The sequence below is a fragment of the Cryptomeria japonica genome, chromosome 2 (assembly GCF_030272615.1).
Source record: "Cryptomeria japonica chromosome 2, Sugi_1.0, whole genome shotgun sequence".
Classification (NCBI taxonomy): domain Eukaryota; kingdom Viridiplantae; phylum Streptophyta; class Pinopsida; order Cupressales; family Cupressaceae; genus Cryptomeria; species Cryptomeria japonica.
The window spans coordinates 333117911-333133562 of record NC_081406.1 but is presented as its reverse complement, the minus strand read 5'-3'; positions in this window follow the sequence as shown (position 1 = coordinate 333133562).

Here is a 15652-nt window from a genome sequence, read left to right as displayed (position 1 = left end):
TTGTTCCACATTATTCCAAAAAACCATTAGAAAAATTTGTAGATTTTAGTACCCTTTTAGAGCTTACATCCAACCCCAAGAGATTGAGGCTTGACTCTGCTCCAGCACCCCTAAGCACCTACTATGGACATAGACCTAATAGGCCTAATTAGGCTTGATTTACAAAGCAACTACTTGAGGATGAGTATGTAGAACTAAAATCAACACTTGTACATGTTCCCCTATCCTCTAATAAGCCAAATCATCCATCAAACCGATCTCCATACACTCCCTTGGTGATTGTTTTCTCTTTCCTCCTTGCAGTCTAGACTAAACACTTTGTCTTGTTTAGCTTAGGGCTTGGTGGTAACCAAACCAACCCTCACTCCATAATTCCACCCTTTTGGAATCTCAATGTAAACTCCCCTAACTTTCATCTTCCAAAAGGCTGTTGAATCCCACAATAGAATTTGCAAGTTAGGGTCACATCTTGGGTGAAACCCTATGAATCGGGGTTTTGACTGACGATTTTTAGTAAATAGACCACTACTCGCTCCAAATGATGCCAAATGGAGTCAGATCACTTGCATTAGAACCTGAACTCACAACCCTACACAACCACTTCAAAATTTCATTCAATCAAATCCTTTGTCAGATCATACTATATGGAAAACAGTGAGAATTGGGCAAAATCTGAGTTTTTCTTATTGTGCAATCCACCAAATCTTTACACACCTCATCCAACATCAACATGGATGATCTTAGAGGCCTAAATAGGCCTTTCCCCAATGGCTATAACAGTTTTCAATTAGTTATGGCCATTGGAACCTCTTTTCCACAATCGGTGGAAATGTTGCTTAGCAGCTTTGAAAAGTTGCTTAGCAACTTTCTACAACTTTTCAATTTTGACACTTTTGATGTGCCAAAATCCTCTATAGATTTTATAGACCTATCCTAGGCCTAAAACTACTCAACTCAACCTATCAACATGCTTCCTACTCATTATGAACCCCATGGCCTAATTTGGTATTAGGTTTATTTTCTTACTCACCCTCTTGTCAAGTACATGCTCAACTTCAAGCTTAGGCTTGTTAGGTAGGTCTTGTATCATCTCTTCCTTGTTGGGGTCATCTTGACCTGCATCACACACATTAGTAGTAGGACCTTTATATTCATACATATCTGAAACATTGAAAGTGTTAGAGAGACCAATGTCCGAAGAAAGATCAATCTTGTAGGCATTGTTGTCATACTTATGAATGGCCTTGAAAGGACCTATCTTCTTCATCATTAACTTGGTGCATTTCTCTTTAGGTAGTCTCTCCTTCTTGAGATGAATCATCATCATATCTCCAACCTTAAACTCCAAATCTCTTATTTTCCTATATGTTGCATGTTTGTATTTGTTTGAGGTTTGTTCCAACTTATCCTTTACTTGTTGGTGTATGTCTCTCATCACTTCTGCAAAGTCTTCTTATTGTGCACTTCTTCTTTCCAAATCCTTCACATCTCTCAACTCCTATACACCTCTAGGGTGTGACCCATACAATAATTCAAAGGAATTGTGACCAGTGCTCCTATTCACTGATTTATTATAAGAAAATTCTGCTTGAGGAAGTATTGAATCTCATGTAGCTCCTTGATCCTTAGTTAGACACGTTAATAGGTTTCCAAGTGACCTATTGATGACCTTGGCCTACCCATTAGATTGGGGATGACATGCTGAAGTAAATGATAGATTGGTGCCCAACCTTCTCCAAAGGGTTCACCAAAAATGCCCAATAAACTTAGAATCTCTGTATAAGATGATTGATACTGGCAAACCATGTAACCTTACAACCTCTTTGAAGAATATACCTGCTATGTGAGATGTATCATGTGTGGTTTTAAAAGGTAGGAAGTGAGTCATTTTTGAAAACCTATCAACAACTACATAGATGTTGTCATAACCCTGTCTGGTCTTTGGGAGTCCTAATTCAAAATCCATACTGATCGAATCCCATGGCTTGTTTGGTATGGGAAAAGGGGTATACAACCCTGCATTTGAACTGCTACCCTTCGCCTTTTGACAAATAATACAACCTTCCACATACTTTCTGATCTCAGTCTCCATCCTAAGACAAAAGTAGAATCTTGTAACCAATTCAAGGGTCTTGTCAATCTTAAAATGACTTGCTAATGCCCCACAATGCTTCTCTTTCAAAATGTTTTCTCTCATGGAGCCCTTAGGAATGCAAAGTTGGCTTCCTTTGATAAGTAGACCTGTGTGTGTGTTAAGTGGAATAAGTCTGCAATCTATAAAACACAACACTTCAATTAAGTCATTACATGCATTGTTAGACAGATATGATCATGAATATGAAAACCATAACAAATCGACCTATTGCCTTCTAAAAGATGCGAGTATATACTTGCTCTCATATTTGTATAAGCAATACCAGTGACTAGACTACACTGAGATGAAGGATTTAATCTATATAAGCATGAGAATAAGGTAAATGGATACAAGATTATGCTAGATGTATGAAGATTAAGCTAGATAGATGCAAGCAGTCATAATTGAATTAAATATGCAAAAAGATAAACTAAGATGCAATAATCTCAAAAACACGATATGTTCAATGACTCGAAAGCAAAAATTGCATAATAACAATAAATCTCTAGGGTGTTTTGAATGAGAGATGAACGTTGAATTTATAGAGATTCAAAAGAGAGACCAATGGTCAAGATCGATTAGCAATGAGCAGTTGAGATTCCTCAAGAAAAAAACACAATTTAAGATAATTGAAATAATTGAGAGATCATATTAAGTTAACCTTGAGATAGATTCTAATTATAGCTTGATTGAAATGCATTCAGATTATAAGTTCGAGTTTTCATTGGAGATACAATTTAATTAGTTCCATGCACTTGAGATAAAAATAGGTGATTCCATGCACATTCTCTGATTTATTCAAGAAAAAAAGTCTTTTTCAATGCAACTGAACTTATTTCTCAAAAGCTTTGAGTTCTAATTTTAGAGAAGATTAATTCAATTTAATTGCTTATATGATTTCAAGTTATCTAAATTTTGAAGAAGAAATAATATCTCAAGTTTAATTTCTTCTCTCAATTCAATTCTTTTATTTTATTTTCAATTTAACTCTTGATTTTGCATATTAATTCTTCTTTTGTAACAAATCTCTTTTTTTTTGTAAATTAATTTTTTTTTTATGATTAATGGTAAATTTATTAATTAATTAAATATGCTAGGATATTTAATTAAATAAATAGAATAATTGATCAAAATGATTTACTTGGAATGATTTAGTTAATTCAATAAATATTTAATTAATATAGAGTGATTCATTTGCCATGTAACATTAATGATTAAAGAATTAATTAATTAGGTGTGGTCAAGGTTGATTTAATTGCCTTTGGTTAGGACCTTGGTGATGTTGTCGAGATTAGGGGCCCATGGTTTAGGTGACCATTTTTAGGGTATTACATTTGCCCCTCTTTGAATTAATGTGCGAGAAGCGCGTTGGTTCAAAGAATAGCTGATGTCAAATAGATATCAGTTTTGAACTTGATGGATCACAAACCAGTGAAGAGCGAGGTGTTTAGCTTGTTTTGAAGCAATGAAACTGAACAAAGTTGATTAAAACAATACCGATCCCGAACTTGATTGAACTAGGACCGATGAAAAGCAAAGATACCAAACTTGAACTTGATTGATCAAGAAGCGGATCTTACTGATCTAGAACTTGATTGAACTAGACATAGTGAGCGGAGATAAAATCAATCTTGAACTTGATGGATCAAGACACAATGAGCGAAGATACATTGTCCATCTTGATTTGATCCGATGAAACTGAAAAACTTCTTAGATTGAGTGTGCGATCAAAGATACTCTTTAAACCCTTGAATGAGTTTAACCAAATAATCAACTTCATGAAAAGCGATGAAAGTGATTAATGTTAAGAGAGTGATTCAGATGAAGACAATATCAACTTGATTTAAAGCGATGAAATTGATATGCCCCTAGAGATTGATTTTATTCAAATGATCAAGAAATCTCAACTTGATATGAAGCGATGAAGCTGAGATGCCCCTAGCGATAAGGATTTGATTGATTTTCCTTAGTTGAAAATATTTTTTCTCAACTTTTGATGAAGATTTGAAAATTTTCTCGACTTTGAAGAATGTGAGGTCATGAGGTCATGAATATGCCCCCTCGAAAGAGAAATCGAAAGATAGCGAGGGTAAAATGATTTTAGGCAATTTTTGGCAATGATAATGATTTGAGCACAGAGATTGAGTCAAAGGATCATTTGAAGATTTAACGATGATTGATGAGAAATTGAGCGCGAATTTGATTTGAGGAATGAAATTGAGATTTAGCATTGATTAATGACAAATTGAGCGCAAATTGATGAAAGAATGAGAATTTGATGAAAGCGCTAAGTGGTCTCAGTTGTGACAAATTGAGTAGGAGGATTACCTTGGATTTAGATTTTGATCCCGAAAATGGAATCAGGTTGGGCTAATTAGCTTAGGGTACAAATTTCATGTCTACCGAAGCAGGTTGAAAAATTAAGGTTTTGGCTATATAAGAGGTCCAAGTGTCATTTTTAATTCATTTTAACATCTCCAAGTTTGAAATTTGAAAAGCCTTCTGTGAAAAAAAATGGCCATCCCAATAGAGGAACATAGATTCGAGCGCCAGAGATGATATTATTGACCGCAGAACTATGACCCAACGGTTAGTGATCAATCTTAAGCCTTTGCATTTCATCAATTTTGAATTTTTGTTGAATTGTTTGCATTTTAGTGTCGTTTAATGTCATTTTGTCGTACGGTAAGAGAATGTCTTTCGTATGACAAACTGTCCATCTTGTGTTTTGTCATATGGTGTTGTCCCATGTCTCGTAAGGGTTTGTTCTTAATATCCCATTGTATCATGCGAGAGTATACCATTTATCGTATGGAATGTTTTATCATTCGACGTGTAATCTTGACTCGTACGAGATTCTGCCTTTCTGTGAATATTCCTATGAAAAATAGCGAGCATGTTTAAGAGTCAAAACCTGAATTTTTAATTTGGCATTTTGTGTATTTGGATTCGTGTGTATGTTTAACATATTTTGTAGTGCATTTGGATGACCTGTTGATACTTTGTTGTTTGATTTTAGTAGATTCGGTTTCCGGATATCCTGTTTTGGTGTGTATATCCTCTGACAATGAGGCTAGTCCGCAAGTTATCAAATGTAGATATAGAACATATTGATTTGTGCATCCTTACTCACCTTTTAGAGATGCCTGATATCCATGTGAATCACGGGATGTTGACTGCACTAGTTGAGCGTTTCTATTCAGAGCATAACACTTTTCATCTACCAGTGGGAGAGATGACTATTACACCAGAGGATGTGTACAGTATTTTGAGGATTCCTTTTGTTGGGGACAAGGTTGACTATGATTCTTCTCAGTGACCTGGTATCTTAGCCTTGAGACGCATATTTCATAATGAGGACATTCTTGAGTGGGCTATCACTTGGGATGATATGATATGTAGATACGGTGATTAGTTTCCGCTAGCATGTGTATTAGCATGTATGATAGGTTGTTTCATCATGCCAGACAGGGGACAATAGGGCTTTCTATGTGGCTGGGGTATAGTGCTTGAGAGGCTACTGACTCTGCTTGAGAGATTAGAGTGGGGTTCTTTCTTATTATCCCACATGTATTATGAGATGCATGAGATCACCTATAGAGGGGTGAAGAGTATGGCGGTAGGAGTTTTGGTTTTGCAGATTTGGGCCTGGGAGCATATCCCAGTTTGTAGATCGATAGTAGATGATGCTAGAGATCCCCACTAGTCGATCATATATAGATATTTAGGATATGTCACTCAACCCCATCTAGGCAAGACAGAGTATTGGAGGAGACAACTCGATGATTTGATCATTGTAGTGTGGAGAACGTATAGAGTTCTGGAGCTATGGGATGACTTGAGAGCTCAGAGGAGGGACATGTTTATGACTCGACCCCTCATCAGTCGATTAGTATCTATCATGGAGCGATTCGTGGTTTCTAGGGTGATGAGGCAGTATGGCAAGCCGTAGGGTATATCATAGGAGTTCACCACCTATGCCTAATATGGAGACGAGAAGAGATGAGGATGGACCCCTAGGTTGTCCTACGGGATGAGCATGGAGGAGCTAGTCAGTTTATAGAGATAACGATGGGACTATTTGAAGGACATTGCAGATGTGGGGGTATGCCCTAGTACAGGGATTGGTTCTAGAGACATCCCTTTCCCAGATTCATGGATCCTATACAGCATGCGCCTCTCATAGACAAAGTTGAGGATGAGGCCCCTGCACAAGCACAGGTACAGGGATGAAGAGCAGAGGTTCCTAGGTGGGCAGGAGGTGATCCTGGTGCTAGTAGCAACAGGGTACTAGCTGGGGGGAGACAACAACAGAGAGGGGAGGGTGGATCCCTTGGATCTGTTGGTATGTGGGCTAGTGGTGCCAGCATAGCAGAGGGTGGAGGTGAGGAGGAGAGAGAAGATCCTAGGAAGGTGAGATAGCAGATAGATGAGCAGGGAGGTGGAGAGGGAGGTAGAGAGCCTGTGAGAGAGCAGGGGGAAGAAGACACACTACAGTCTATGAGAGCTAGATCAACTGGTTCACAGTCACAATTGACAGTGGCTTAGACACAGCTAGAAGAGCGAGACCGACAACTTGTAGAAGTGAGAGTAGAGATAGATTGACAGATGGATGAGGTCAGAGCTGAGAGCGATTGACAACTTGTTGTGGTGAGAGCAGAGTGAGACGCTCTTCAGCAGGAGGTTTTACATCAGACTAGTCAAGCATCCTATTATGTTGCAGCATACAGCATAGCAGTCCTAGTAGCGCAGCAGGTTGTTCCATATTCACAGTATATGGCTCGATCTAAGGGAGCTAGGGCACCTAGACATGACATTGGTCAGCAGGAAATGCCTCCTCCTCCATCTAGCGATGAGGAAGAGGCAGAGAGATAGCTTGTTATATCTCTTATATTTTGTTATACACCCCGTTTTGTATAGCCCATGCGATTCTTGCTCAAATAAGACATTGTATATGACAATTGATATTATTTGTATTATGAGATATTTATGATGATATATAAGAGATCTTGATTTTATTTCATCGTACTTGTGTTGATTTATTATGAGATGTATTTCTATATGATTTATTCTATATGTATGCATATCTTTTCAATATGGATGTATGTAATGCAGATGAATATGGATGTTTATTTTTTTGTTTCTTTTCATATGCAAAAAATGATGAAAATGTGTAACTAGTAATGCAAATGTTTATTTTTCTTCATGCAATAATATGAATGCAAACAAGTAATAATGAAATGTATTTATATATATAAGATGCTTATGTATGCAACTAACATCTCAATACACAAGAACTCGATCGAAGAAATGATGATGAAAAAGAGACTACTTAGTTGAGAAATGATCATGCTTCAAACTCTCATTCAAAAGATAAAGAGATCATTGTTATCATGCCAAAATCACTCGAAATGCATAAAATTGAGAATGAATGCAACCTAAACTTAGACACTGGATTTGGAATGCCTAATTTTCATCACTAAGCGTTTACAAACATAGCAGCCAGAATAGAGTTCATTTCTTTTCATATGCAATATTAATTATCTTGTCCACAATGACCCTTTTTTTGTTCATATCCTTGGATAGATTATGCATACATTTGGATTGCACATTAAAGAAATTCTCTCAAAATAGACAAATAAATGATGGCAACCTCCTTGTAGCATACAAATAAGTGGAGCTGAGGTATGTGTGGTGATTTCACCTTGATGTGAAGGCACTTATCACAAACACCCAGCTGATTAGATGTTTCCAGGTCATCGAAATCATTCCTACAAGTAGAAAACCAAATAAAAATATTATGCCCCCAATCTTTGTTCCTCTTAATCAAGATAGACTTCCTTGAGTTACACAAAGGGAATAATAAGTGAAAACCAATAAAAAGACAACACACAAAGAAAATTTCATGCATATCTCAAACTGTTTAGTGATCATTTTCAGTAATCTTGTTTTGCTTGTTTACTCAGTCATAAAACTCTTTAGTAGTTAGGAGACAGGTGACTGACTCAGATTGGATGACCGAGTATCACTGACAGAAACATGACTTGGTTGATACTACCTAGGACATGTAAATTGCTTAGTCGATTACCCTAAGACTAGGAGATTGATCGATTTCAAGTCATAAGAGTTCCAAAAGAACCAGGATGTCACAAAAGCGACTAAAAGATATGTACAAGAAAAATCAAAGATGCTAGAAATGAAAATGTTGTGTTAATAGATGGAGCGCTTTAGTGCAAGAGGCGTTTGTTTAGCAGGTTTTCACTTGCTTGGCAAAGATTCTTCTTCTTTTTTTTATGATTTTTTCAAGACATTTTATGATTTTTATGATTTTTTTCAAGACATTTTAGTTGTACCGGTTGCTGGAGTAGATAATACTAAGTGAAATTTTTTTTCAAGTGGATGATGTTGATTGGTTCACGGAGTTGTTCTCCTTCTGATCTTGAGAGTTGATAGGCACCAGAGCCAAATGTTGTTGTAACGATGTAGGGACCCAACCAGTTGGGTTCAAACTTCCCTTTGTTGTCTTGAAACTGTTGATTTTTAGGATTTTCTCTTAGAACAAGGTCACCAGCTTGAAATTTTCGTTGTCGAACCTTCTTGTTATAACCTCTAAATGTTCTCTTTTGATAAGCTCTCAGATGATCAAACGCCACTTGCCGACATTCATCCAACAATTCGAGTTCTTGCAATCTAGATGTTTTGTAGTCTTCATCAGTAACAAGACCTTGCAAACAAACTCTAAAAGATGGTATTTCCACCTCAATAGGTAAGGCTGCTTTGGATCCATACGCCAAAGAAAAATATGTAGCCCTAGTAGGTGTTCTGATACTTGTTCTATAAGCCCATAGTGCAGGATTGAGCTGCAGATGCCAATCCTTTCCAGATTTGCTTACTGTTTTGTGTAAGATAGTCAGCAGATTTTTGTTAGATGCTTCAATTTGTCCATTACCTTGAGGGTAATATATGGATGAGCAGTGATGTTTGATTTTGAATTTTTCACAAAGCTCATCTAGATCTTTGTTCTTGAACTGCCCTCTATTGTCAGTCACAATTGAAGAAGGTATCCCAGACCTGTAGATAATATAGTTAAGGATGAACATAGCTATTTGTTTACCGGTTTCTTTGATGAGCAGAACCACTTTTACCCACTTAGTGAAGTTCTCAGTGACAGTTATGATAAACTTGTGTCTGTTAGATGGTGCAAGATATATTTGGCCAATGAGATCAAATGTCCATTGTTAAAAAGGCCAATGTGTGATGAAGGGTATAAGATCCCTTGTTGGAGCATGTATGAGATTCCCATTTAGAGCACAATTCTGAAAATTTTTAGCAAACTTTATAGCATCTTTCTCCATATCTTGCCAATAGTAGCCAACCTTTAGTAGTTTTTGAGCTAAAGTTAGACCATTTGAATGAGATCCACAAATACCTTCATGGACTTCAGATAATGCACATTGGGACTCTTCAGTTTCTAGACACCTAATTAAAGTACCATCCAAACCTCACCTAAATAGATCATTAGTGATGATGATGTACTGTGAAGCATTTCGGATTAGGTTCCTTTTCTCATTACGGGTAAGATTAGAAGGGATTATTTGATCACACAGGCAAGAGTAAATATGGTTGTAGCGAGATGAGTCATGCCCAATAATAGAATAGATTATCTGGGACTCAAGAGAATCATAGGGAGGATATTGTAGCTCTTCCACCAGGAATTCAAAGCAAAAATTAGATTCTTATAACTCTAGTATAGATGCCAAGGTGGCCATAGCATATGCTGAAATGATACAAAAGTAAAATATTTCTTGAGATCATCAAACATTCTCTTATAAGGCATCAGTTTCTCATCTTGAGTCTTTTAACCACAACATAGAAAGCACACCATAACACAATACTTTTAACAAGGAAACCCGATGTGGGAAAAATCTCGGTGGGATTTGTGACCCACAATATTCACTCATTGGCCAATAAATGAATATTACTTACAATAGGGGCCTGCACATGCAGGAAGGCCAACTGCCTAAAGCTCACTGCTTAATTACAAAAGGGAAGTCTCACTGACTTAAAAAAATGGATTAAGCAAATCCAATATCATGTATTGCTTCGGTTCACCATCTACTATGCCAGGTTTAGTACCAGTTTAAGCTCATACAGCTTCCATAAACCTTATTCCAAAATCTACCTTAATATTCACATGTTCACATCTGCCTATTACATTTCATACATAAATGATCCTACAAGATCTCTTACTTATATGAGTCTTATTACAATTTTCCTTGTCGGATTACAAAAATATTTTACAATTAAATATAAAATATAATAAACAAAATCCTGTCGGCCAGGGTGTCGATATTCATCTTTGCCGTTGCTGGTAAACTATATGTCGGTGTCGGTGCCTGTGTTTGCCAATGTCATAGGGTTGTAAGGTTGCCATCAATGACAATACCTTCAATCACCTACAATTTCTCATTGGAGTGTGCATTTTCCTACAATCTCCCCCTTTGGCATTGATGCCAACAGTCATGAGAAAAAGTCAAAATTGTATCCAAAAATGTGTTGTCCAAAAAATCTTGCCAAAACTGTGTGCTCTAAAATTGTGTGCTCCCCCTGAGCAGATGATGTCTTCTGCCAATCATTTTTCTCATTTTACTACTCCCCCTTTGGCATCAATGACAAAGGTTGTCAATTAATGTCAATTGAGTGTATGTCAAGATCTCTATAACCATTGGGTTACAATTTGCTATAGATCTGCTAATGCAAAATTCAAGCTGTTAGTGAACCTCTCACTATCCTTCAATGTTGCTTCTATCATTTGGATGGTACCGGTGAGTATGTGCATTTTCTCTTCTGATGTCTTAAGTCCTGGAACAAGAGCCTCTGAAATCTCTTTTCTCAAGGAGATGAGGATGTCTAGTTTCATACCTAGTCTACATTTGAGTTCCTTAGCCATGTATTTTATTCTTTCCTTCTCCTTTTCCAATTTCTCAATTTTCTCCTCAAATCCAGCTATCTCTTGTTCTATAACTAATATTGGTTCTGATGAACCAATTATATTGTCAGCTATATCATTTATTTATTTTTGTACTTTGCTGATTTCCTTGTCAATATCCATTGTTAGAAGATCAGTCTTGTAGGTGTCTCTGTACAGTTCCTTAAATTCCATTATTGTCTTGCCTAGTGCCGGTAATAATGTGTGAATATGTTCCTTACATCTATTTATTGATTCTTCAAAGAATTTTTCTTTCTCTTTATTCATTTTCTCACTGAAAGTCTCCTTATTGATCTGCTCAATTGTTAGTAGGTTGTCAGTTATGTACTTAGACAATGTGTCTAATTGGCTCAAAGAATCCTTATTTTCTACATTGCACTTAGGTGCAATCAATTTCAAAATTGGAATGGTGTCATCAAGTGCCTTATAAACCTGTGCATTACACTCTGTGGATTTATTGATGGAATCCAGTAATACCTCTGTTATATTTGTTGGTCTGGATTCTGTTAATGAGGAGCCAGATGACTATCCAACTGCCTTAACAATCTGCAATCCGCCGGTGTGAGTAACCTCTTTGTTTATGTTTACCTTTGGTAGGTCAGTTTGAGTCTGCATTTCTATTAGCAAAGGTTTGGGTTTCTCAACTGTTGTCGGTGGCACTGTCTCTATCTGAACCTTTTTCTCTTCATGTTTCTCAGAATGTACCTCTGTCGGTTTCTCTGTGCTTTCCATTGCCAGTTTTTCTGATTTTGTCTCAGTGTTTTCTACTGGTTTCTCTATATGTACCTCTAAACTGACCATTGTTGGTATCTCAATAGATTTATCAATAGCTGGTTGCTCTAACTCAGTAGGTTTTTCAGTGTGAACATCAGTGGTATCTATCTTTCTAGTATCTAGGGGATCAGTTGACTGTTCAGTATGTGTTTTAATCCCAATCTCAATATTTCTAGCTGTATCCTCAACATTTGTCTCAACTACAATGTTTTCTGTTGGTGGCTTAGTTGCCACATCTCTCTTCTCAATTGTTTCCTTATCAACCACAATGTTAACCTCTTGTGTATCAATATTCATAGTATATAATACCTTTGAATCAGGATTAGGATCTTCATGTGTTGTCTCCATACTCTCAACATTATCTGCTACCAGTGGTGTATCAACAGTTTGTGCCGGTGGAGTATCAGAAGGACCTGTGGGGGCAAGTTATCTGTTACTTTTATGCTCGGAGGACCACCTATCTTGCCTTTACCTTTATCCTTATCCTTTTGATAGACTCTAAAAGTCTTTGGTGTTTTAAGTTCTTCTTGCTTTTCCTTCTCCACAAAGAAGATATCCCATTTGTCTGTTGTCTCTTCAATGATCTCATTCACTCTGCCAGCCATTAATGCTACATGTCGGTGACCAGTTGAAAATACAGTCCTGTTAGCCTCACTTATCAGTTCATCAATTTCTTCTACTGATTTTACTGGGTGAACTGCAAGTAGTTTTTCTACCTTAATCTTCTTATCCAGTTCAATAATTTCTAACCTTTTTGCATCTAACCTTCTGTACAAGTCACTTGCTAAGTCATCTACAACTTCTATCAAAAATTTCTTGTAAATGTCTAGGTGTAAAATAACACTATTTTCTATACTTTCATTTTCCTCATTAGTAGAAGTGTTATACAACTTGATAACATTTGACAAGTTACCATCTTCAGTTATTTCATTTAAAAGATTTTCTAGAGGAGGAATAACTTGTTTCTCCTTCTTCTTCCTGGGTGTTAGTTTCTTTGTCGGAGGCCTTACTGCCTGTTGTTTCCGTCTTGTTCTCTTGGGTGTAGGAGCGGGTACCAGTGAAGGTTTCCTTTTCCTTTCAACTCTCTGAAACTCTGTCGGTATTTCACTGTCAGAGGAGGTACCAACCCTTCTTCTTCCTGGGTGTTAGTTTCTTTGTCGGAGGCCTTACTGCCTGTTGTTTCCGTCTTGTTCTCTTGGGTGTAGGAGCGGGTACCAGTGAAGGTTTCCTTTTCCTTTCAACTCTCTGAAAATCTGTCGGTATTTCACTGTCACTCTCCTTAATACCAGTAATATTCAACAAATCTTCTTTGATTACTTTAGCTTGTCTTGTTGCTTTTCTAATTGTTTGTTCTATTTTCTTTATTTGTTTATGTGATTGAACTTTGCTTTAAATAGCTTCTGCATTTCCAAATACTTCTTTTGTTGGTTCTTTAGGAGCTTCTAGAAGGGCTTTAGCATATGTTTCTATTATGTTTTCATCTGCCTCATAACCCATTTCAGTTACCCAAATTGTTCTCGAAACCACCGCCTCCATCCAGATTTCATCTTTCTTTATAACAAAGCATATCTCCTTTTGGTATTTGTCTACTATAGCTTGAGATAGTCTTTCCCTAGTCTTCATTCTATCCTTTAATGCATGAAAGTGTTCAATTATGTTCTTCTCCCTGTCATCTGCCATGTTGTTAAAGATATCCAAAAGTTGTTTTCCTACCGGTATGTGAAAACCAAATTCTTTTCTACCAATACCAGGAACTTCCTTAGTGATATATAGCAATAGACACACAAGTATGTTACCAAATCTGAATGTGCCTTTCTTTTCTCCTTTAATTTTCTTCAGATTGTCAATTAGTTCATCCTTCAACCACTCACATATGTCAATTTTTGCATTACTGTTTACTAAGTCATAAGCACTTTTGATACATAAAAGTTAGAAACAGAGTTTAATCTGTTGGCATGTGTAGCTTTCTACCAAGAATCATGCTAATGAATCTTACATTGATATCCTTGACATCATTTACTCCCAGGGATCTACTCTCATGTGTTGCACCGGTTAGGGTCATTACAATGTCATTAGAGACCTTCTTTCCATTCTCTTCTCTGCTACTGGTGGAAGGTAAGCCAGTCACTACCCTAACTGCTTCTCTTGTTATCTTATTTATGGAATCTAGCCAAAAGAACTCCCCATGAACTTTTCTCAATACAATCCCTATAACCTCTTTAGGAAAATCAGGAATGCTAAGTATCTCCACAAAACCTAGGGTTTCAACTATCTTGTGTTCCGGTTTCACAATACCATTCTCATCACATATTACTGTCCTATACATGTTCATAATATCATTATCACCAAGTTCCTCAATATGACAATGTATGTAAATTCTAGGGTCTTCAACATATGCAACTCCTTTGGGTATTTTAGAAAATGCTCCTAGGTTATCATCCTTCTTCGCTACTTCGGGAATAATTTTAAATACGAGCCTAGGGTGTTTAATCACTTCAATTACAGTAGGGTTTACAATGAATTCCAGTGCAGAGGAGGAAGCCATTGTATAAATACCTTAATCTGCCTTTAGATTTGAATGCTTGAATGATTTGCTTCACTTCTCGTTGTGGATGCCTTCGCTCGGGTTTTTCGCGCTCTAAGGAAGTTTGAATGCTCGGTGAGTGAAAAAGAGTGAAAAACACTTGCTTTATAATGTTATTTCCTTCAACTACCATAATAAATGCCTATCGGTTAAGGGAAAACTTAACACATCTATCGGTAAAGAAGTAATTCAACTTCTCACCATTAATCGAGGGTAAACTGGCATGTTTTACAATTTTTTACCATACCCCCAAGGGATTTCTTTTCAGTTAGATGAAGAATCTCCTCCCGATGGAGCGATACTATGTTCTACCGGTGAAGGAATAACTTCATTAACATTCTGATCCGACTTTCTAATCCATTGTTTTGAAAATTCTTCCTTTACTTCTTCAACCTTCTCTTTACCTTTCAAACTGGGTCCTTTTTTATTTGCCGATGATGCCTTACTTCTACAAAATTTTGCAATATGTCCAATCTTGTTACAAGCATAACAAGTCACATTATTTTTCTGAATAGCTTTTCCATATCCTATGCCGGTTTGTGTTCTATATTGATTAGATAAGTGTCCAAATCTTCCACAAACACAACATCTTACATTCATTCTACAATTTCCTGAATTATGACCAATTTTGTTGCATTTAGAATATTGACCGGTGGGTGCATTGGTGCTCTGATAGTTTCTAGATCTGCACTAATTTGCTCTATGACCATACTTGTTACAGTTAAAGCATTTCCCATTAAATTTGTAGGCATTAGGTTGTCTTACCAGTTTATTGTGATCATGATTGTTTGCAGTACCAGAGCTTTCACCAACTTCAAAGCCAAGACCATTAGTATCTCCATTAGGTTTCTGATTTTTCAGCATATCATCAAGTTCTTCTGAGCTTTTCTTGAATTTCTCCTTGTGTTGATTTGCAGTAGCCAACTCATTTTCTAAGAAATCTTTCTGTCTCATGAGTTCAGTTTTATCATGCTCTAAGTGAATCATATTTGTCTTCAACATATCATTTTCATGACTAAGTCTTAGATTTTCATTTCCACCTTCATTGATTCTCCTACTCAATTCATCTTCATTCTTCTTCCGATCTTCAATGTCTTTACAAAACCTCATAGTCATATCTTGCATTTCATTTCTCAAGGTCATTTTTCCTTTCTTCAACTTGCTTACAAGA